The 22,270-nt window shown below is 37.9% G+C and overlaps 1 protein-coding gene and 1 non-coding gene across 2 annotated transcripts in view; one reads left to right on the plus strand and one right to left on the minus strand.

Moving 5' to 3' along the window:
* Positions 1-22,270, minus strand: part of ADAMTS19 (ADAM metallopeptidase with thrombospondin type 1 motif 19) — a 203,295-nt gene that overhangs the window by 175,639 nt on the left and 5,386 nt on the right.
* On the plus strand, positions 17,904-18,095 carry LOC139011924 (U2 spliceosomal RNA). Its single transcript, XR_011471734.1, has one exon. It is a non-coding gene; the product is annotated as a U2 spliceosomal RNA (small nuclear RNA).

Genomic DNA, 22,270 nt, shown 5'->3' on the forward strand with positions numbered 1-22,270 from the left:
TAAAACTTCAGTAGTCCTCTGCAAGATGAACAAACACATGAACTCATGGTTCTGTGAAGTTCAACAGCAAAACCTGAGCAAAGGAATACTGCCCTGAGCTAATCCGCCAGGGCTCTCAAAAGTCATCACAATGTTACCTACTTTTCTTGCATTTTGGGGAGACATGAGAAGAATTTAAACTTACTGACTACGTTTTAAACTTATTGACTAATTTTTAAAGGGGGCTTCCAACTTGCCACCCACCCTCTCACTTAATGAGCGCGTATATTCGGTTAAAGGGTTAGTTACTCACTGATTTCTCAGAGCCGTTCACCATGGTGATGAGCACTGGCGGCACTTATCTCATGCAATTCCAGCCCAGTTATGTGCCTGAAGTGGAACTGAATGAGACCACTGAGAAAGCTGCACAGCTGCAGTGTGGGGAAGGACTCATCACTGCCAGGTCTTTCGGGTGACCTCACAATTAGCAGAGATGTTGCCAACCTCCTACATACCCCTAGAGAGCAGATGCAAATTCACTTTACCATGGAAACAAGATTAGTGGAGCAAACTACTCAAGGACCAGGGCCCTGGTACTCAGAGACATGGAAAATGTGCTGCAACTCATTTTCCGGATTCAATTAAAGGTCAAATAAATACAATTCATTTATTTGACAATACTTACTGAGTGCAAACCATGTGTGAGCTAATGTGCTAGCTGCAGAAAATACACCAGTCATTTCAAAACAATCTTAAGTATCTTTTATAATAATTAAGGAGTTTACTAAGTGTAGATCTTATCTTCTTTCCCGTTTGCACCCACATCAGCCAAAGGTGTTGCTGTTTTTCATTTAGGGCCCTTGGATAATTCATATATTCTCTCCTACCGCCCCCCATTCTGAATGGCGTTAAGTAACATCCAATAAATTATAGTGGTGGTTTTCCCCTTTAAAGGTAGCAATAAATCGTGTACCAACAAAGTTCTTTTTCACATGGCTTGTTTCTTAACTACAAGATCCCTAATACAAATGTATGACCAGGGAGAGCTGAAAGAACACACTTGACCTTTTTTCCTCCCAACCTTTCTTTAGTCTCTTTCATACATGTCCCATCAGTAAGTACAGAGGCTCAGAAAGCTAATGTAATCTCAGACTGATTTATTGGAGGTTACCCTGGGAGGTCATATACTTATAGAGATAAAATGATCTGGTATAAACCAGGAAACCCAATGCACTCTGCATATCCCACACCACATCAGGAATATTATATCCATGCATCACATTTTATAAAGACATGTATAAACAGGAACATACCTGAACATGAAATTAGGCGTCAGTTTGTTCCAAATTCTACCCAGAGAAGAAATCGTTCAACAACATCTCATAAATATTTAATATCCTGTTTATGCATTTCAATCACTACTTGAGAGATCACCACTATGAAGCAACCCAGGCCTCTACTGGACAGTGGTAATTCTCACAAACATTTCTATAAAAGGTCCAAAAGGTGCTTCACCATTACTTCAAACCATGAGCCCTCATTCTGCATCCCAAGCACCTTTTCACATTTCAGAATAACCTCGCGGCCTCTCTGTACGTGCCCAGTTACTGTAATCATTCCCGATAGGAAATGGGTTCCCTGTCCCTCTTCACTGTTTCCATTATACTTGGAAGTTCTCTACTTTATAAATGTCATTCTGAGGGTTGATTTTCTTTACATTTAAAGTATGGAAATGAATGTTGAACAAAAAATGTCTTAATCACATGGGATGAGCTGAAATAAAGAGACTGTAAGAAAAGTAAAACATTAAGACTGGTGTAGAATAACAAGATGGAAAGTGTTTTCATTTATTATTTCTTTTCTTTCTGTATTACTTAAATTCTGTGGTACACACAAAAATATATTCTTTGCTGATCTGACAAAAATAGGTATAATTTTGATTCATTCACACCAGGTGGCTATTGTCATATTGGCTTTTGTCGTTTTTTTATTTGACAATCTAAGGGATAGAGGTCAGTGCAGCTGACTAAATAGTCAGGTATTGTGTGTTTTAAAAATTCTTGAGGCACACCAGCTGAAAACCATTGATCTAAATGAATGAGATGCTTATAAAATATATGCTCTTAAAAGATAAGTAATAGTGGTTCAGTGTTCACTCTGCAAATTCTCTCAGTAACCTTGGGAGAAATGACACATCTGGCCCCAGAATCCATGGATTTTCATTTGAAGAATTAGGGGCTCTCTGATCTCACTACCTACCTAGACTTCAATTCCATTTGGCCAGTATTTCTCTCTCACACACTTCAAATTAAGTATTTTAATTAATTTTGTATTTGATTTGATAGAGTCAACATAGGAATCAGAACACTTCATTCACCCTTCATATAATACTAGAGGCCTGGTGCATGAATTCGTGCACCAGTGGGGTCCCTTGGCATAGCCTGCGGGGATCAGGCCGGAACCAGCAGTCCAGCACCACCTGCCACTCCTGCCTGCTGCTCCTGCTCATCCCGGCCCCGCTGCGCCTGCCACCGTCTCTCGATAGGCTCACTGCCACACCACTACGGACTCTGGGCTGCAGCAGCCAGCTGTGAGCCCTGCGTCTGGCGTCCGTCAGTCAGCTGAGCAGTGCTCCCACTTGTGGGAGTGCACTGACCACCAAGGTACAGCTTCTGCATTGAGCGTCTGCCCCCTTGTGGTCAGTGCGTGTCATAGTGACTGGTCGTTCGGTCCCTTAGGCTTTTATATATATAGATTATGACTTTATTCTTACCCTGTAAAGCACTTAGTTCAGTCCCTAGCTGGTTATCAATGCACATTCTTTTCTCCTTTCTGTGTCCCATTCTTCTGAAATGTTTGAAGACCGTATAGGAAACTGAAGGCTATAGGAAAACAAGAAAATCAACCACCATTTCTGTAGATGTGCATTTTATAGTCACATTAGTCCCTTGGCCATGTGAAGTCATTAATTAAGTCCCTGATCTGTACTTGAGTGGGGAAGTGTCAGAGTCCTTTTGGAGCTGTTTCTGAGTGGCACTTTAGCACTAAAAATTTGAAAGGAATATTGGGGAAAGAATGCTTGTGAGGAAACTTCACTCATTTCCTGAAAGCAAGGGGTAATTCATTGTATACACTCACTCTCAGATCTAGTTGAACCATGTGTACATTTAAATGAATATACAAACTTCACATGGGTAAATTACTACTATGTTAACCTAATTTAATATTCTACGTTCACTTAATTAATTTCAAACTATCTAATAAATAGCATTTTGAAAGGTTTAGAAAGTTATTTAATGCATTAACCAAAACATATTCTATCTCTATTTCTCATCTCCAGTTTATTTAACACACACAGTTATAGTCCTTATAATAATGCCAGATACTGATGAAAATAACTTACTGAATCTTAAAAAGTGAAGACAGGGAGGCACTAAGAGGTCAGGTGAAGTCGCTAATGTCACACAGCTAGTAGGGTAGTAAGAGGGGAGATTGGATTCGAACCCACACACTTTGTCCCCTCAGTCCATGCTTTTAAATTAAAGGAGCCAAGAGTATTCGCAAAGAAAGCTTGTTACTCTGGCTCGTCATTTTCAGACATTAATGACTAAGGTTTTTTTCCCCCTTAAAGAAGTTTATCTTTTTTCCCCCACTAACCTCTTCCAGCCTGCAAAATGAGCTTTTCTTAAATGGAGTTTTCGTTTGTTCGTTTTGGGTGGTTTTGTTTGTTTGTTTTTGTAGTAGCATATGAAATTGCTTTTTATTGTAGGTCAAATATTCCTATGTTAACAACTTCATACAATTCAGCCTAACAAGAAGAAACCTTAAGCATAAGGGAAAGGCAAAGGCTATGGCCCTGAAAGACCAAACTCAGTACCTGCTCCACAGATGGGATCTGGGTGACCCGGAGCAGGCAATACCACCTCAGGGGGTCTTGTTTTTCTCATTGTGAGTGTGGGAACACTGGAAGGTCTGTTGATCATAGCTCCTGAGAAAAAAAAAGCAGTTTAATCTGGAAAAAGTTCTCATCAACTACAATGTGCAAAACAAACACTAAGTACAATTCTGCAAAGAGTGCCCATGTCCTAATCACAAAAGATGGATGCTCCCGAAGCACTTCCACAACTCAGAATATGCTTCTTAGAAAACACAAAAACAACCAATCTCAGGAAATTGTCATTGAACTGTTCATTCATCCAGAAAATTAAGAGCCAATGATCCTGATCAGATTCTCGGAAAAGATAAAACCAAAGATTTGAGATCTCGGAATTAAGAAAGGGAAGGTTAAGTGACCTGCAGCCCCATTTGAAAACCGAAGTGGCCGTGTTAGGCCAAAAGTTGTTTTTGTTTTTTTTAATCCTCACCCTAGGATATTTTCCCACTGATATTTAGAGAGTGGAAGAGAGGTGGAAAGACAGAAAGAAATACCGATGTGAGAGAAACACATAGATTGGTTGCCTCCTGCACGAGCCCCAACCAGGGCCTGGGCCAGGGAGGTACATGCCCTTGACCAGAATCAAATCTGGGACCCTTCAGAGTCCACAGGCTGACACTCTATCCGCTGAGCCAAACAGGCTAAGGCAGGCCAAAAGATTTTAAACAACATGGGCTTCTTCCTAATAACTCAGTTGAGCATCCTACCACATGCTCCTGAGATAAGATCACCTTGGTTACCGAAAGGATCACATAGACTAACACGTTCCACATCAGAGATGAACACAAGGAATGATATAGAAAACAGAATCTCTAAGTAACCCTTTCCTTCAGTGGGCACTGTTTGCTTTGACTTCTGCGACATTACTTTTCCTTTTTTTCTGTTTTCTATACTTTACTTTTCGTAACGGGCACTCGAGAAATGTTGCCTTTAATGATGATGACATCAGAATTACTGTCTACTGACTTGTGTAGAAAACCAAAACTATGAAACAAAGTTAAACAGGCTCAATGGTAATGTTAAAAGCCTAGTCTTCAAAGACTAGCGAGGCATTGTAACATTTCAGATTATCTTTTCTACTTTGGATTAATTCCTTAAATACAACTCTTTCCTGTAAAGGAATACTCATACCAAATTTGGTTCACATTTCAACCTAAGGAGGTGGGCTGATGCTTGTCTGATAAAAAAAGAGTGAGTGTCTGTGTAAAGATTAGGACAAAGGCAACATCAAGAGTAAAATTAAAGCAAGCCTTTCCTATCTTACACATAACAGTTTCCCTGCCCATTAAATGAAATGATATACATGAAAGCATTTTATACAACTATAAAACTCTCTAGAAATTAAGCCATTCCTGTGCTGTACCGGACAAAGGCCTAAGTACTTGATCGCTAGATAATTCTATTCTAGATTTTCACTTCAACTCAAAAGGCTGGTGTCTTTCCTTGGCTATGACTATTAATAGGGTTTTTGACAGAAAATAAGTAAAACCAAAGACCTAAAAATTGTACCACCTACATAATACATTGCCTTATGCTTTCCTCTTGGTCTTGTATTTTATCTGTGATTATTTATTCACCTTATCCAACATGTAGACCTCAAAACCATATATGGGTATCAATCCCTTCAGGTTGAATTCAACAGCTGCCCAAAAGAATACATATAAATGACAGTTCTCACTAATTAATTATGTGCCAGATTAGACTGCTTCACATGTTTTCCTGAATTAGTCTCTTAATTAGGAAGGACACAGACCATTACTGGTGACAAACTGAAATTAATTACTTCAACAAACTGTGATTAATTATTTCAAACTGAGAAAAGTTCATCTAGAAAATGTTATGCTATTTGGAATTCAGTTCAAGTGTCAGGAAAAAAGATCAAGGTATTCATTATCTTACATATATAAAAAAGAAAAAAACAACACATTAAAATCCAGATACATTAATTATCATATACTGTATATATACATATCCCACGTTCAAAGGCTGTTAAATCGCGTTGTTTACCCATATCTTCAGAAAAAAAATCACTTGTACTGTTATGGTAAACAACCTGCTTCTCTATTTATAATGGTCTGGCCCGCTAGCAACTTCAGCGCGAAATTATAGCTAATTTGCCTAGAAACATCAGGTGGTCATAATAATCTGGCCACTCAGTGTATATGCTAATATATTGTAAGTATGTACAGTATATTGTGATCTATAAATAGAAATATGATCACACCCTGGCCGCTATGGCTCAGTTGGTTGAGTATCATCCCATGCACCAAAAGGTCACCAATTCGATTCCCAGTCAGGGCACATGCCCAGGTTGCAGGCTCAATCCCCAGTAGGGGGCATGCAGGAGGCAACCAATGGATATTTCTCATGTTAATGTTTCTCTTTTTTTCTCTCTCTCTCCCTCTCCCTTCTCCTCTCTCTAAAATCAATAAAAACATATTTTTTAAAAAGAAATGTGATCAGACACTATGCAAGATAGTAAGCCAGACCTACCCTAATGTTATTATAAACTACACATATATATTTGTTATGAAACACTTGTATTAAATTTTAAAGACCTCAAAATCCATATAATTAATAAAAACACTTTTATTGACTTACTATAGTGAATTTTTAAACAAATTTATTAATATATATAATTTTAAAACTGTAAGTTTAAATTTTATAATTGAAATGCACTGTTATTTTTATCAACTTGCTATTTAAGCCCTGAGACATATGGATCAATGGAACAGACAGAGAGCCCAGAAATAAACCCACACTTTTATGGTCAATTAATATTTGACAAAGGAGGCAAAAATATACAATGGGCTAAAGATACTCCACTCAATAAATAGTGTTGGGAAAATTGGACAGATAAATGTGCAAAAAAATGAAACCAGACCATCTTCTAACATCAAACACAAGAATAAACACAAAGTGGATTAAAGATTTAAATGTTAGACTCGAAACCATAAAAATCCTAGAAGAAAACATAGGCAGTAAACTCTCAGACATTTCTCATAGCAATATTTTTTCTGATATATTGCCTCAGGCAAGGGAAACAAAAAAGAAAAATGGGACTACACTAAATTAAAAAGTTTATGCACAGCAAAGGAAACTATCAACAAAATGAAAAGACAACCCCCTGAATGGGAGAACATATTTGCCAATGACACATCTGAAAGGGGTTAAATCCAAATTTTATAAAGAACTTATACAACACAATACCAAAAAAACAAACAATCCAATTTAAAAATGGGCAGAGACGCTGAATAGACACTTCTCCAAAGAGGACATATAGATGGCAAACAAACACATGAAAAGGTGCTCAAGATCATTAATCATCAGAGAAATGCAAATTAAAAGCACGAGATATCACCTCACACCTGTCAGAGTGGCTAGCATCAATAAAGCATCAAACAACAAGTGTTGGCAAGGATGTGGAGAAAAGGAAACCATCATGCACTGTTGGTTGGTGCAGCCAATGTTGAAAGCATTAAAAAATTAAAAATGGCCCTAGCTGGTTTGGCTCGGTGAATAGAGTGGCGGCCTGTGGACTGAAGGATCCCAGGTTCGATTCCAGTCAAGGGCACATGCCCTGGTTGTGGGCTCGATCCCCAGTAAGGGGCGTGCAGGAGGCAGCTGATCAGATGATTCCCTCTCATCATTGATGTGTCTCTCTTTCCTTCTCCCTTTCTCTCTGAAATCAATAATATATATATTTTAAAAAATTAAAAATGGAACTGCCTTATGACCCAGCAACCCCACTTCTGAGAATATATCCAAAGAAACCCAAAACATTGATTCAAAACAATATATGCACCTTTATGTTCATTGCAGCATCATTTACAACAGCCAAGATATGAAAGCAGTCAAGTGTCCATCAGTAGGTGAGTAGATTAAAAATAAACAAACTATGGTACATTTAGACACTGATTGGATAAAGAAAAAGGTGGAGGTAGCACTTACTTCCTGCGCCTGTAAATATGATCAGTGGAAGACTCTATCGCCTCTTCTACTTCTTGCAGGAATGTTTTTCATAATTTACTACTTACCACTACCCCGGCATAGAAAACTATTCTTATTTTTCATATGTAAAGTTTCTGAATACTTTAAAATGTATAAAAAAGTATCCTAAATCATTAAAAGGTAAAACATAAGGCATTTCCAAACTAATTTGTACTAAGAAAGTGATACTATATTACTTATTTACCAAAAAAATTACCCTAGGTTTCCCTTACATAAATAGATCTTATAGTGCCCTTAAAACATAATTCCGTTCAAAAAAACGAGATATACACATAAGTTTTTAAAGATGTAAACAAATGTTTGGGTAAGTCACTGACTTTCTAAAAATGTGTACACGTACTCTAACCAAAGATTCTGTAAATGCAGGTTATAAACTGTAAGGTATTTTAAAAACTATGTCGTTATCATGGTGATAATCATTTATATTATGACAGCATTCCTCCACTGTTTTCTCTTCCCCTTGTATTATTTTTTAACTCTCCAAGACTAATTAATTGAAATCCATTTCAGAATTACCAAAATAAGAGAATCTAGAAGCACTGAATACAGGACTGAATGTGTGTCTTCTAGAGGGAAAGGTGATGGAAAGAAATGCGAGAAAGACTAAGTATACCGTTGATCATGCAGTTGTAATGTACAGTCTGATGCAGTCTCTTACAAGCCTATGGTGAGTTATTAATAGGTTCGGAACACGTAAGACCAAGTGACCAAACACCCCAATATTGGACACTGTGCACTTGTGGCGATTCCATGGCCAAGGGCAAGAGCAGCCAAGTTATTAGAACACTTACTAAAATACTACAACTGAGCTAACTATAGGCAAAGGCTTTGGAGACCTTTTAAACCATATTAATGTGCACTGCTCGGCTGTCCCCAAGGGTGCTTTAGTATGTTATTCCAAAGGCATTTCAAACAGGAATAAGAGGTTTCCATATTCTTAAGCTTAAAACATACTCTAAATAGACATCAGTGAATTCACTTCTCCTCTTTTATCTTTCCACCCACTGACCGCCTCATGACACTACCTCCTTCATAGGAAGGTTGTGTCAATTCATACAGATTATGTCAACTCTTGGGGCCCGACAAGGAGCAGGAACTATAGAAACTGAAAATGCAAAATAAATAATCATGGGAATTAAATACTAATCAAATATATGTCTTTAGTTTACCATATTACCAATGAAGTTGTGGTCTCAACTTTCAAGTGACATTTGTATGTATGTCCTGTCCATTTTCCTCTGACTGATCCAAAACATCCCTCCTAATAAAATTATTGGGTCATCATTTTACCCCTTGAAGCTCAGATTTACTATAAGATTTACATGGATAAAAATGGTTTAATCCTGACCTAGAGACAACTTAAGCAGTAGATTTTTAAGTACATTTTTTTAAAAAGCTATAGCCCAGCCAATGTGGCTCAGTGGTTGAGCGTCAACCCATGAACCAGGAGGTCAGGGTTGGATTCCCGGTCAGGGCACATGCCCAGGTTGCGGGCTCGATCCCCAGTGTGGAGCATGCAGGAGGCAGCCAATCAATGATCCTCTCTCATCATTGATGTTTCATCTCTCCCTCTCCCTTTCTCTCTGATATCAATTTTAAAAATTAAAAAAAAAAGCTATAAAGCTTTCCTGTGTATATCTCCATACATTATTCGAAACCAAAAATTTAAATAGAACCATTCAGGTATCATTCCTTATTCCTTCCTAAGCCACATTTTCCAGGACAACAGTTACAACTAGGTCTTCATAAATACTCACTTCCTAAAAATGACACCAAGTCCACATTGCTTTCATATCAAAATCCATCAATTCTAACATACTGTGTTATGAAATAGCCCTAAGTAAAAGCTGCTAAAATGGGAAAATTTATCTATTATAATTAACTAAATACAGTATTTCTATCCTTTACTAGGCTCCTTTATATCGTTATTAAATTAACTAGAGGCCCAAGGCATGAATTCCTGCACAGGTGGGGTCCCTCGGCCTGGCAGGCAATTGGGGCCCATTGAGGCCGGCCAACCAGGGGGAGGGACTGCCGGAGGTTGGCTGTGGGAGCACACTGACCACCAGGGGGCAGCTCCTGCGTTGAGCGTCTGCCCCTGGTGGTTAGTGCTCATCATAGTTACTGGCCCGTCGTCTGGTCATAATGGTCACTTAGGCTTTTGTATATATAGATACCTAACTGATTAACTAAGGGCCTTTATTTCCGTAATGTTTTTTTCAGTCATGATTCCTATAGCCTAAACTCAGATTATCAGAGAACATATTGCTTTGACTTTTAATAAAGGAATTCTTGGTTCTATTTGAGTGAACACACACAATAATGTGGATACAGGTCTATATTTTCAGAATAACTCTGTTTACAACTAAAATCTACTTCCTGCCAAGGTTCAGTTTGATGCTGTTAGTTTTTTTGTATATATTTGTTTACTTGATTTGAACCCTTACCCTAACAAATTTGGTCTTTCTAACAGCAGTGGGATATATGAAACAATATTGAACTTATACCTGAATTCATGCTCTAATCCTGCAAAGACACTACTAATTGTATAACTTCCTATTTCTGTATACCTTATTTGTGTACCGTCAAATGAATAACTCCGATTACTTGTTCTTATAAATCCTTTATGAATTTTAAGTCTAGTCCATTGTAAACATATGAGCTATAGTAGCTAATTTTGTTCATTTTAATCAATGGAGTATTCATAAATATGCCTTAATGATTGCTCTGGTGATCATTATTTTGAGAAAGCTAAAAAAGCCTGAATATTGTTTAAGATGGAAACTCTTCCAAAATTAATCTTTAAAGACAATTCTTATTAAAGTCCCTGCAGACTCTTTGGAGATATTGACAATCTAAAGTTTATATAGAAATGCAAAGGATCCAGAAGGGCTAAAACAGTTTCAAAAAAGGAAATCAAAGTTGAAGAACTTAAATTTCCTGCATTTAAAGCATATTATAAAGCTACACAGGAGGAACCAAGATGGCGGCATAGGTTAACGCTGGAGTTTGCCGCCTCGAACAACCAATTCAAAAATACAACTAAAAGATGGAACGGACATCACCCAGAACCACAGGAAGGCTGGCTGAGGAGAGATTCTACAACTAGAAGTAAAGAGAAATCCATACCCAGACTCAGAGGAGGCGCAGTGCTGAAGTGAAATACTAAGGTGCGGAGGTGCGAGTGGAGCGGGCCAGCGGCGGAGGGCGCGGTTGTTGGTTTCAATTGGGAGGGAGTTTCAGACTCTGAGCTCCAGATCCAGGCGAGTCTCTAGGGACCCAGACTCAAACGGGAGAAGCAGGACTGTCTGGCTACGGTCCCTCCGAGGTTTGCAGCTGTTGCTGGGACAGAGAGGCAGAGCCCCTGGGGACGGACTGACAGCAGCCATAACTGCTCCCTCCTCCGCCCTGTTGATCCCGTGGGACCCGCCCCGCCCAAGCCCTGCACAGAGGCAAAGGCTAGATTAGCACCTCCCTAGAGGACACAAGTTCTTCCACTGCAGACACAGCTGATTATCACAGCCAGTCGACCTGGAGGTCAAATCCCTCTAGTATTAACTATAACAATCAAGGCTTAACTACAACAAGACTGCGCACAAAGACCACTAGGGGGTGTACCAAGAAAGCGTAAAAAATGCGGAGACAAAGAAACAGGACAAAACTATCAAGGGAGGATATTGAGTTCAGAACCACACTTTTGAGGTCTCTCAAGAGGCTTCTAGAGTCTGTCGATAAACTTGATGAGATGTACAGGAAATCTAATGAGACCCTCGATGGTGTGATAAAGGACCATCTAGAAAGTAAGCATACACTGACTGAAATAAAGAATATTATACAGACTCCCAACAGCAGACCAGAGGAGCGCAAGAATCAAGTCAAAGATTTGAAATGTGAAGAAGCGAGAAACACCCAACCGGAAAAGCAAAATGAAAAAAGAACCCAAAAGTACGAAGATAGTGTAAGGAGCCTCTGGGACAGCTTCAAACGTACCAACATCAGAATTATAGGGGTACCAGAAGATGAGAGACAGCAAGATATTGAAAACCTATTTGAAGAAATAATGACAGAAAACTTCCCCCACCTGGTGAAAGAAATGGACTTACAGGTCCAAGAAGCGCAGAGAACCCCAAACAAAAGGAATCCAAAGAGGACCACACCAAGACACATCATAATTAAAATGCCAAGAGCAAAAGACAAAGAGAGAATCTTAAAAGCAGTAAGAGAAAGAGACTCAATTACCTACAAGGGAATACCCATACGACTGTCAGCTGATTTCTCAACAGAAACTTTGCAGGCCAGAAGGGAATGGCAAGAAATATTCAAAGTGATGAATACCAAGAACCTACAACCAAGAGTACTTTATCCAGCAAAGCTATCATTCAGAATTGAAGGTCAGATAAAGAGCTTCACAGATAAGGAAAAGCTAAAGGAGTTCATTACCACTAAACCAGTATTATATGAAATGCTGAAAGGTATCCTTTAAGAAGAGGAAGAAGAAGAAAAAGGTAAAGATACAAATTATGAACAACAAACATGCATCTATCAACAAGTGAATCTAAGAATCAAGTGAATAAATAATCTGATGTACAGAATGAACTGGTGATTATAATGAATCAGGGACATAGAAAGGGAATGGACTGACTATTCTTGGGGGCAAAGGGGGAGTGGGAGATGCGGGAAGAGACTGGACAAAAATCGTGCACCTATGGATGAGGACAGTGGGTGGGGAGTGAGGGCGGAGGGTGGGGTGGGAACTGGGAGGAGGGGAATTAGGGGGGGAAAAAAAGAGGAACAAATGTAATCTGAACAATAAAGATTTAATTTAAAAAATAAAAAAATTGTTTTAAAAAGCTACATAAATCAAGACAGTACGGTATTGACATAAGGATGTACAGACAGATCAAAAGAACACTATTAATAGTTTAAAAGTAAATTTACATTTATGGTTAATTAACTTCTGACAAAAGTTCTATGTACGACATTTCATGAGGACAGGATGATCTTTTCAACAAATGGTGCTGAGAAAAAACTGGATACATATATGCAAAGAGATTAATTTAGACTCTTATCTCACACCATACACAAAAAGTAACTCAAAATTAATCATAGACCTGAATGTAAAAAAAAATCGAATTATGAAAGAAAACGTAAGAGAACATCTGACTTTGAATTAAGACACAAAGTTCTTGGATACACCACCAAAAACACATTCAGTAAAAGAAAAAAATTGATAAACTGGATTATTTTCAGTGTGTGTGTGTGTGTTTAATTGGCTTTAGAAGACACCATTAAGAAAATGAGAAGAAACCAATAGACTGGAAGAAAACATTAGTAAGCCAAATATGTCTGATAACAGATTTACATCCAGAATATATAGAGAACTCTAAAAACTCCACAGTAGGAAGACAAAAAAACACACACACACAAAACCTAATTTAAAATAGCCAAAAGATTTGAGTAGACATTTCACCAAAGATGACATATCAGTGGCTATGAAATGGCACATGAAAAGATGCTCAAGATAATTAGTAACTAGAAAAATGCAAATTGAAACCACAAGCTACCACTGCCCAATCACAAGAATAGTTATAATAGGAGAAACTGTCATCCTAACACATTGCTGATGGAAATTTAAAATGATATAGTACTTTGGAGAAGAATTTGGCGGCTTTGTAAAATATTAAACATAAATTTACAATATGACCTAGCAATTCCATTTCTACGTATCTACCCAACAGAAATAAAAATAAATATAATCTCTACGCAAGACTTGTACACAAATGCTCATGTTAGCATTATTCATCATAGCCAAAATGTGGAAACAATCCAAACACCCATCAACTGATGAATGGGTAAATAAAATGTGGTCTATCCAAACAATAATTTATTACTCAGCAAGGAAATAAACTAAACTACTGACACATGCTACCACATGGAGGAGCCTCAAAAACATTACTCTAAGTTTAAGAAGTGAGACCAAATTATATATAATTTCATTTACATAAAATGTAAAGGCAAATCTATAGAGAGAGAAAGATTAATGGTTGCTTGGAACTGGATATCTGCAGATGGGTATGAGGGAGCCCTTTGGGATGATGGAAATATTTTAAAACTGGATCGTGTGATGGTGCACAATTTTGAAAATGTACTAAAAATCACTGAACTGTAGATTTTGGTGAGTGTTATAGCATGTAAATCATACCAGAAGAAAGATATTAGAAAAAAAAGGCATTCACACTATCTTTTAAAACCTGTTATATCAGAAAATCAGCTCGATCTATTTATGAATCTATCTTACTAATGAGAAAAAATTAGTTTCTACTTGGAAAAGTTTATAAGTAGGAACTTTAATCTTAAGATACTAAATTCAATACTTTTAAAACATTACTAATCACAACCACCTATTTTGAACTGAAAAATTCTAATTACAGAGTTCTTGAGACACAGGAATTATCCATGTTAGTAGATAAAATAATTAAATTTATAAAATGACAGATATGTCTACAATAAATTACTTAGACATTACTTTGTTAATTATATTTACACATAATTGTTATTTCCATAATAAATTACTCCAACTTCCTATTATTTGTAATAGAATTTCAAAGTTATATTTATTTTATCTTCAAGCACATAACCAGAATCAGATAACACAAAGGCCTTATGCTAAATACACATAAATTCCTCTATCAACTGACTATGAACTACGCTAAATATTTGCTGGTAATATAATGTTTTAGTAATGGAGATATGCCTATCACATTCTTGTTGCTATTACATACATTTAAATCCAAATTATAACAGAGACAATTTGCACTAATTATATTAGCTAATATAATTATTTGCCTAGCTACTCCTCGCAGCATGTTATTTGTTTGGCTGTTAACTTTAATGAGTTTTATAGAACCCTTTAAAAAAAAAGAACAGTTTATTGATTTTTACAGAGTGAAGAAGGGAGAAGAGAGAAACATCGATGTGAGAGTGTAATATCAATTAGCTGTCTCCTACACGCCCCCTACCAGGGGTCAAGCCCACAACTCAGGCATGTGCCCTGACGAGGAATAGAACCAGCAACCTTTCGGTACATGGGACAACACCCAACCAACGGAGCCACACGGGTCAGGGCTTATGGGCTCTTGACATAAAAATTCTTAGGATGTGAATAAGTAGATAAAACATATTATTTTATTTCTGCCATTTAAGTAAGCTTACCATTCAATTCTTATGCATGTCCAAGGTCTTCTTAACCTCTTAACCTGATCACACTGCACTGCCAGTCAGTGTAGACAATCTCTCACAAAGAGTCTACTGATATCTAAAATCCCTCTATAATCTGCTTCCATCTTCATTTATCCACATCTGAACTTGGTAGTACGCTAGGCCCCTTTCAACCTAAAGGTATGTTTCTTCCTTTACTTTTCATCAATTTCATCTTATTAAAGTAACTACTATGAAACATCTGGTAATATAATACTTTCATTCTCCTGCTACATTACCCACAAAACAGTGGATGGCAGTTTGAAATAATCTGCTCTATTTACTTCCAAATTATAGAATGGGAAGCAAGTTTCAACTTTTGTATACTTTTCCACCTGAAGAGTACAAAAACATTCATACTGGCATTAAGGCCCCATTACATTATCTCCAACTAGTTCACATGTATAGCCTGTTAAATAATCACTTGAAATTCATCAAATCTTTTCTAGCTCAATGAAATCTAAGTGGGTTCCTGGGAGGAGGTGAAAGGTAAAGGTGAAGGTATCCAACTTTACTATCATTGGAGCTAAAAAAAAGAGTAGTAAAATTCCTTCAAAACACCCAGGGTATATAAAGTTTGGTGAATACGAATCTAGTCACTGTATATCATGAGCTCTGGAGTTTTCTGAGCTACCAGAGTGGCTGCCCTCAAATTTCAGCGTGCACAAGAATTACCTTGGAGTCTTTTTAAATACATTTCTTAGGTTTGAGGTACACTCTGAAATTCCAGTTTTAAATGCAGAGACCCCAACTTCCTCGACCTCACCCCCACTGCCATGGCTTTGATAAAGAGTTTGCACACCAGACTTTCAGAAACAGGGCATCAAAAGCATGAGCAAGTAGCTGGTGATATGGGCTCTCTGCAGAAGATGATCCTATAGTTTAGGTGAAGCCAGGCAGAGGTAAGAGGACTGAAATAAAAGTCTGAGGCAAAACATCTTTAAGTGCTTGTGAAGAGAAAAAAAGATGTTTAGATCTCATTTTATTTAATGGAAAGCAACAGGCAAACAGAAGCTGTTTAATAATGCCAAAATTGGTCTGCGTTGATCAGTCCCATTCCCTAATTATCTGAGTTAAAGCCTAAATAGTTAATAATTTATTGCATATTCATGCACACTAATTATGAAATGAAATCAATGCTCTCTTGCTGGAAAAGGCAAGGCCCAATCTATCTCATCCCCAAGGGCCTCCCAACACCGCCATGCAATAATTCTGTTCAAATATCTGGGAGCATTGAAATGGCTGAGTTCCCATTTTCTCACTTCTCTCAGTCTAGGACTTGGCATTAGAATAAAGATGAGATGGAGACAAGATGATGTGCTCACCATGGCTGCACCCTGAATGCACTCTGCATTAAATTATGATCCTCACTTGGCTAGGGGAATCTTAAAACTTCCTTTCAGGAACACCCCTCCCCCCCCCAATCATAATCCAAGACAAACCATTGGTTCTCCCATGGCCTCAAAATATGTCAAATTACATCCCTAACTTAATATACTTCCCATCTATCAGGAACCTGGAATGCCTCTGGTTACTCTTAATTTTGCAAACACAAAACCATAAGACCATCTGGGGTAAAAATATAATTTCAATTAAGCAAAAACATTCAATTGTGTGTGAGCACAATAAAAATGTGCTCTGTTTTAATGTTGCATAAAAAATATTTTAAGACTTCTTAAATAATTTCCTGGGGGATAGAGGTTCAAGATAGCCAAGTAAGTGGAAGCTGCACTCATCTTCTCCCATGACCACATCGAAATTACAACTAAATTATAAAACAATCAACCCTAGAGAACCATCTGAAAGTAGCCAAAACCCTGGCTGGGTAGCTCAGTGAGTTAGAGCATTGTTTAATATAACAAGGTTGCAGGTTCAATCCCCAGGTCAGGACAAATACAAGAATCAGCCAATGAATGCATAAAGTAGAACGACAAATCAAAATCTCTCTAAAAATCAATTTTTTTAAAAAAAAAGAGCAGCTGAACCTAAGTCCTATAACTAAGAGTATAAAAAAGAAGCTACAGCAAGACTGGAGGGTCAGAAACACAAAATGGGTTGGCTCCACACCCAGGTGTGTCAGTTGAGACTCCAGAGAGATATTTCACCTGCCAAGGTCCCCCCTGGATCCCGCACTAGGTTCCCCAGCCCGTGGCACAAGAACCAGAAAGAAGAGCTCGCATAATATCTGGCAGTGAAATTCAGTGGGGATCCCATCCATGCCTGGGTAAGACGGAAGGTTGCTGGAAATTCAGGCACCTTCTTAAAAGGACAACTCACAAACTATCACAGGCACTCACCCTGGGCACCAGCAGAGGGACAGCATCTCAGGGGGTATCAGTCACACAAGGACAGACAGCTCTGTGGCTTCAGGGCAGGGGCAGAAGGGATAGCTTCTGATGCCCCTGTGTTGAGTCTTCCTATTGCACAGTCCCCTGGCACCATCTTCCCGGGTTAAACACTTCCCCTACAGGGCATTAGCCTGCTGAGCTCCACTAGCTCCACCCTTCTGACTCCTTGAGGCCCTGTCCTCCCCAACTCCAGAAGGCTAGAGGCTCTGTCAGTGGCAGCCAGCCTGGGCCCATGACAGACTATTCCGAAAACGGAACAGGAAAGAAGACTCCCAACTTCACTTTATGATGCCAGCATAATCCTGATCCCAAAACCTATGAAAGACATTACCAAAAAAAAAAAAAAAAAAGAAAGAAAAAGAAAATTATAGACCATCGCTTCTCAGCCCTTTGGCTAAGATCAAGAGTAGGAATCTGCTCTTATCAGATTAACATCTGTTACATCCTCTATCCAAGAAATCCACATTAAATGAATTTTGGGGGCAGAGAGATGAAGAGGAGCTTGCTCCTCCCACATTGAGCATCGGCCTGATATTCCAGTACCTCTGGGGAGCAGTGCACCCCCTCAGGGACACAAAAGATAATCAAGAAAAAAAGTATAGGCCAATGTCCCTGATGAACACAAGTGCAAAAATCAACAAAATATTAGCAAACTGATTTCAGCAATGCATCTAAAAAATTATACACCTTGATCAAGTGGGATTTATTCCTGGGATGCAAAGTTGGTTCAATGTCGGCAAATCACTTTTATGAAATCTAAAAAACAAAATAAAACATACACAGACTCATCATAGATGCAGAGAACAGACAGTTGCTAGAGGAAAGGGGGATTGACGGGCTGGGTGAAAAAGGTGAAGGAATTAAGAAGTACAAATAGATAGTTACAAATTGTCACAGGAATTTAAGTACAGCATAAGGAATGTGGTCAATAATATTGTAATAACTATATATGGTGCCAGGTTGGTACTAACTTATGGGGAGGAATCACTTTTTAATTATATAACGGTCAAATACTATGCTGTATATCTGAAACTAACATAATATTGAATGTCAACTGAAATTGAAATCTATAATAAAGAAGTGTAATATGCTAATTAGACCAGTCAGCTGAATGACCTTCGTGGCGAAGCTGGGGCTGCGAGGCCGGAGCCCCTTGCACCAATTTCGTGCATTGGGCCCCTAGTAAATTAATCATTGAAAAAAATAGAGCTTTGGAATTTGAAAAGAAAAGGCCCAAAAACTTAATGGAGAAATGAGTAATATGAAAGTTTACTGTAAAGGAAATTAAAATAAAAATATGAAAAGATCTCAGCCTAGCATAACACAAAAACAAGTAAATAAAATTACATTGAAATAACATCAGTACTCAGTTTGGAGATTGTTCCCTTGTCTTGCTGTACACAATTATTTTCACTGGTAGGCCTGCATGTTTACCAAGAATCAGCTATATTTGTTTGAAGAGATGTAGGCACAACATCTTGCAATTACATAATTTAATCAGACACTAATATTAGCAGCCAGTGAACTATGAGTGCAAAAGGTGTGTTTGTTTCCAGGAAGGTTTTGGAAAAACTTGAGATAGCTAAGTTGCTAAAGTTAGATAGATAGATGATAGATAGACAGATAGATAGATAGATAGATAGATCTATTTCATTTGAAATGAAACAATTATAAAATATTTGAAAACTGGTTTTGAATACACTTATTCATAAATATATATGTACCCTTAGGTTTACTGTGGCATTACCACAATAGCTAAGACATGGAAACAACTTATGTGTCCTTCAGCAGATGATTAAAGATGTGGTACATATCTACAATGGAATAGTACTCAGCCATTAAAAAAGATGACCTACTGCCATTTGAGTCAACATGGGTAGATTTTGAGAGTATTTACTAAGTAAATGCTAAGTAAAATGAGTCAATGGAAACGGACAAGAACCATATGCTATCACGCTTATGGGGGTATAAAACAAAAAGAAACAAACAAAAAACAGACAATAGTTTGATGATTACCAGAAGGAAAGAGAAGTGGTGGGAGAGCAAAGAAATTAAACGGGATACCGAATATATGGTGACAGAAGACTAGACTTGGGTGGTGAGCACACAATAGAGTATACAGGTGTTTACTATATTTCATGTTGTACACCTGAAATTTATATCATCTTATTAACCAATGTTATTCATATGTATATATATATATATATATAAAAGCCAAGCGACCAAATGGCGGAACGACCAGAATGAACAGAATGACCAGAACAACTGGTGGCTATGACACACACTGCAGTAGCCACCCAGCCCAATTGGAGGCAGGGCCGGTCAGCCAACAGCCCGCGGCCTCTCCCCCTTGCCACCTCGCCCCCATCAGCCCCCCCACCCCACTCTGATCACTGAAGTGTGACCTTCAGTGATTCTAAGTAAGCAAAATGCTCTCCAGCCTTCACAGATCAGGAACCTGAATGGCGAGTGATCAGGAGGAAAACTGCTCACGGTCTGGACTGTCAGTCAGGTGTCCAGGAGAGGTGCCCAGCACAACCACCATCTTCCCTGCCCCCAATTAGCCCACCCCCACCCCAATCAGGGGGCGGGCAGCTGGACCCCACCCATGCACGAATTCATGCACTGGGCCGCTAGTATATTTAATAAAAAATAAATGAAAGGGAAAAACGATTCAATTTTTTTTTAAGTCCAAAATTCTACACATAAATTGCCTTGCATTTGTCTTTGATTTTTACCCCAAATACAGAAATCTACATTGGAAATTGGTTTGGTGCACAGTTGGGAAGGCTCACCTGGAACACCAGCTATGTGACCTACACTCAAAGGAGTAAGTAGTATCTGGCCTTGTATCCAAAGGTTGGAGGATGAATATACATTATGGTGATTTAAATTAGAATTAAATGTCTAGGGTACATATCATGCATTTTAAAAATTCTATCCTATAATTTATTTTAAAAATGAACTCCTATTAGAAAAATTTAGACCATCTAGATCTACAATTTTGGCTCACAACTTTTCTTTCATATTCTGTATCCTTTTATTCCTTATATTATACTCTGGGATAATTTCTGGGTTTGATCTTCTAGATCACAAACTTATTGATCAGTTCACATATGAAGTTTTTTAATTATAATGATCAAAAAAATTAGTTTCATTGCATCTAATCATTTTTCCCAAATACAAGCTGTTGTTTTTTAAAATTATTTTTCCATAAAGATATATCCACTTTTATTCTTCTGTGAAAGTGTTTATTCTATTCTATTAATTTTATTGCTTAATATATTAATTAACCAGAGTTTGATGGTTCTCTTTTATATGGTTCGTTTTCCTAAAAGGTATTCTTGGTGTCAGCTTATCTCTTTTTGGTTTCTCTGCTCACTTATCTGTTGACTAGTTCACTTACCCAGCTCTCTTCCAGTTAATTGGTAAGACAGGTGGGACCTTCTACTGGGTCCAGGCAACCAATCATTCATCTTTTAAGAGTCGAAGACTCTTAATCCTCTGAATTCACCAACATGCCTGGGAAAGCTCTGTCTCTATTCTTTGTGCTCTTGCCTAGGGGACACGCATTTGGTCTCCACTTGTTGGCATAACTGGAAATCAGAAGTCCAGAGTTGTTCTAGGGGCCCCTCTGCCCACTGCATGTGCAACAGCGCCTCTGGCTCAGCTCCCACCATTCACAGATGTTTTCTAACGTCTCTATATGTTTTCCATTAATCCAATCCAAACTGTTTCAGTCTTTCAAGAGATATTCAAAATGTATGATGCACTGATGGCATTCTTTTATAATACTGCTTTAGATTTATTTAGAATAGATTTTCTGTCATTCCTAAGATTTGGATCAAACAAAGAAGGTAGATGTGTGAGGTTAGTCTGCAATCTTACTTTTTCCATTTGGATGCTGATTCCACTTCTACCCAGATCTAGTTGTGCACTACCTTTCCCCATCCCTACCCCGACACCCTCCCCTCCTGCTTGTGCGCTAATACTTGATAAAGTACCTTTTCCAAGACAGGTACCTCCAAATAGTTAAGTATTTAACATATGCCATGGCATCAAATACTTTATTTCAAGCAAGAGAGTAAATTGCAAATTTAAAAAATAATAATTTATACAAAGCTGCAGATTGATTCAGAGCTAATCAAAATGACTACTGTGTAAAACTCTAAATTTAAGTAAAGTTTTAGGAGTCACTCTTTATCATCCTGGAAAAATAATCTAATTATAACTGAGAATCATTTCACCAGTCCATATAAAGAGAACCATAGGCAAGGTATATCCTGATTAGTATACCGTGGCCCAGTGCTTAGAGTTGTGTGTGTGTGTGTGTGTGTGTGTGTGGTGTGTGTGTAAGTATTGTGTTAACTTTGAGGAACCATAATTGTTGCACTTTTTCATGGAATTTAATTGTCGCTTTTTTGTATTTTAATAGATTATTTATTTAAAACATAATAAAGTGTTGCATGTGTTGTATTTAGTGATTGTTATTGCATATCTACTAAAAATTAGATATCTTATAATGTTGCGGAAATGGAGATAGACAATATAGTACCATTACAGCACTTGGGGCATCCCTGCATTTGTACATATCTCAACCTGTTCTATTTCTCTGCTGACATTTGTGACTGGTGGGCCAGGCTGCTGTGAGCTCCTTGTAACCTACCAAGGCTTCTTCATCTTTTTTTTTGTATTCTGTGTTATCTGCACAATACCTCGCTCAAAGGAGTTGTTCAATAAA

Source organism: Myotis yumanensis, unplaced genomic scaffold (assembly GCF_028538775.1).
Source record: "Myotis yumanensis isolate MYYU_CA2020_CCGP unplaced genomic scaffold, mMyoYum1.0.hap1 SCAF_5, whole genome shotgun sequence".
Taxonomy (NCBI): domain Eukaryota; kingdom Metazoa; phylum Chordata; class Mammalia; order Chiroptera; family Vespertilionidae; genus Myotis; species Myotis yumanensis.